This window comes from Parus major, chromosome Z (assembly GCF_001522545.3).
Source record: "Parus major isolate Abel chromosome Z, Parus_major1.1, whole genome shotgun sequence".
In the NCBI taxonomy this organism is placed as follows: domain Eukaryota; kingdom Metazoa; phylum Chordata; class Aves; order Passeriformes; family Paridae; genus Parus; species Parus major.
The window spans coordinates 72,693,394-72,696,819 of NC_031799.1; positions in this window are offsets into that span (position 1 = coordinate 72,693,394).

The window sequence follows — 3,426 nt, forward strand, 5'->3', positions numbered from 1 at the left end:
TTTTTAGCCATTTTCAGCCATTTTCTCCCCTTTTCAGAAGCAGTTACAACAGATTAACAAATACATTGTGGAGCAGAAAAATCTTATCTAATGCCAGATAATTTGTTATGTAAGCAGATAAGATTCCTCTGGCTTTCAAATTAAAAAAGACAATTAAAACCAAAAAACATTAAAAAAAACAAACCAAACCCAGCAAAAAAAAACCAAACCAACCAAACAAAAAGGAAACAAAAAACATTAAAAAAACACCCAAAACCAAAACCCAATATGAACACCCACCACCGATGGAAATTATGTAATGATAACAACTGAAAAAGAATTTCTCCTCTTGCCATGCCATGAAGAGTGAAGGTCCCTTTAAAACACGCAGGCTGTTGAAGAAAAAGGAAAGAAAACAGAAAGCAATAATTTAGTTCCTGATCTTTCACACAGAATATGTTATACATTGCCTAATAGTAATCATTAGGCTTCATGTTTAATCATATAATTTAAAAAACCCCCACCAGATCAATAGCAAACCAAGAGTTTGGAAGGGATTTTTAATTTTTCTTTGCAAAGCCCCATTCTGGTGGATTTTTTTTGAGGGGGATGTCTAAGAATGTCTCAATCCATAAAGACACAACACTGTAAATTGTAAAGCTCATCTATTTCTTCAATATTTTGCCAGAGGCAAGCACTTGTTTGACAAATGAAAACAGCCCTAACAGAGGCCTCAGCTAATGAATTATTCACTGGTATATTTTCCAGTGCACCCAGTGGGTATTTCATGGATTAATTTTTTTAAATGCCAGCAAACAGACCCAAAATGGTATTTCTTGGTACTGAACAAGGACAGTTTGGGGCTTGTTCTTTGCCTAAAAAAGATACATTGTGAGGCATTTCAGCTCAGTACTTCCTACACGGATGTTCACTGTACTTATATACATGATGCTGTTTTCTTGCTACTTTCATCCTGATTTCTTTAATAGCTGGGAGAAAATCGAGTTCCTTGTTTGCAGAAAAAGGTCACGTTTAAAAATTTTGGCTTTCCAGCTCAAACACAAGAGAGACAAATTGAGAAACCTTCTTTGCAGCAAAACTGGGCCTGCTTCTTACAATTAACTAGGATAAAAAAAACCCAACAAACTGTGTGAAATGAATTTACATTCTGTGCTAGAAACATGAGCCATCGGTGGCTCTACACTTCCCTCACTTTCAAGGATGTTTCCCATGAGGTTTTAGCTCTTTGTTAGTTTGGAATATTTCATTTTCACCAGGAACAAGAAAACCATACCTCAGAAACCAGCGGGAAGGATGTCAGGAGGAAGCCAACATAATTTCTGTCCTGTAGACACTCACACTTATGTTATTAATTATTGGAAGAAGTACTTAAACTCATCACTTGACCCTGCTTAGCCCTTCCTTGGACTTAAACGTCTGCTAGCTAAGTGTTTCTAAATTTTTGATTATAACAGGAATAGCAGTGATTTCTCTGGTTAGCTGACAATTTAAGTGCTGTGCACACAGGTTGAGGTCAGCTACATTAAAAAAAAAATCACTGCAATTAACTGAGGGCAGCCATGAGGTTTTGAAGTGCAGCTCCCAATGACCTCCACATTTTTTCCCTTGGCCTCCTTTTATACAATTTCTGTGCATGTGATTTAGGTTTTCTTTGGAGGAAAGTAAATATGAAGCTCAGGACGAGGTGGAACATCAAATCCCATCCATAACAGGGGCCTGAAGCAATCCCTGAGCTCTGGGACATCTTCAAAACACATCTACAGGGTGGGATTTTGTCTCAGGGCCTGAACTAAAATGCCACCTGGTGAAAAAAAGCCCTAAAACTCAGCACTGTGCAGATGCAAACGTGTCTGGCTGTGGTCAGTGCTGAAGATCCAGTTGCTCCAGTTTGGAGGGCAGCCACGGGACCATTCCCCAGATCCTGCTCTCCCTTTCCAAGCCCTCCCATGGAATTGTGCTGGGGCTGGGAGATGATGGCAGTGCTCAGACACTGAGTGCACCTCAAGGCATTTAGCCATCCACCAGGGCTCTCAAGAAAAATTACATAATTACATTTTAAAACAAGGGTTTGGTTTGTTTTTTGGTTTATATTTTTTTTTTGGTGTGGTTTGGTTTGGTTTGGTTTGGTTTGGTTTGGTTTGGTTTGGTTTGGTTTGGTTTGGTTTGGTTTGGTTTGGTTTGGTTTTTTTGCAGCCCGCCAAGAGAATGATAAAAAAAAAAACCCAAAGTTTGGGAGTGACTTTTGGGCTCTCAAAAGCATCTCAAGCTGGCAGCACTAAACTGCAATCATACCACTTTAATCAAGCCTCCATACCCTAACCAGCTCCAAAGAAAACCCAAGTAATCTGGTTTCTGTCCATTCTTTTGGGGGAAACCAACAAAACATTTCTTTGTTTAGAGAGCAATGCAGCAGAGTGTGATTATCATGCACCCAGCGTTGCTTTTGTGCAAAGCCAGTTAAAATAAGATTTTATGCTGTTACTGACTGCAATCAAATGTAGCTCAGCTTTACTGCATCAGCTTGTCTCAGGGGAGCTTCTTGTGATATTTAGTTCTGGAAAATAGAGTGCTCAGCACAAAACTAATGTTTGGGGTATTTTTAACCCCTTTTTTTTTTTAATATTTCTCTGCATCTCAGTCCCACAGTAGCACCTTCACCTTTATTACCCCCAGAGGTGGCATCCAAATGCAGAAGAACATCCCTAAAACTGAGAGCTATGAAAAAGGCCTTCAATTTTCACAGCTTCTGCAAACACTTCTCAAGTTATCTCAGAGACAGTTATCATAAAAGGGCTGCATCAAGGATGGCGCCAGGAAAAACTGCCTTTCCCATCTTTAAAACATGACCTTAAGGCTGAATGCTTCCAGAAAAGTTGAAACCTCCTCTTACAAATTTCTAAAGATAGCATATAAGTCTCAATCTTCTCTGTGAAAGGGGATATAAATTGCAAGTAAAAAACTAAAAAGCCAAAGAAAAGAAAAAAACCACAAAAAACAGACTTAAAAATATATATATATACCCTGAGAAATAAACACACTCATAGCATTTCTTTGTGATAATTCTTAATCACAATTAACATGATTTATAGACATGTTCATCTTTCCAATGCATTTTTCAAGGCTAAAGTTTCTGCACTGATATACAATACAGATGAATTTGGTAATTTTCAGCCAATCCTGTGACAAATTCTTTAAAAAGGCTTTTATTGGGTATGTCTAAGCTGCAGCAGCAAAGCATTCAAGCAATGCAGTAATCACTCAAGCAAGGTTAACTGTGCATGGAATTCAGCAGGACTTCTCACAGATTAGAAGATTTTTTTATTTTATCTATATCGTATTTAATTTCAAAATTTCAGTAACAAGGGGTTGCTAATGTGTATAATATATAATATTATAATGTATTATATAATGTATAATATATATTCT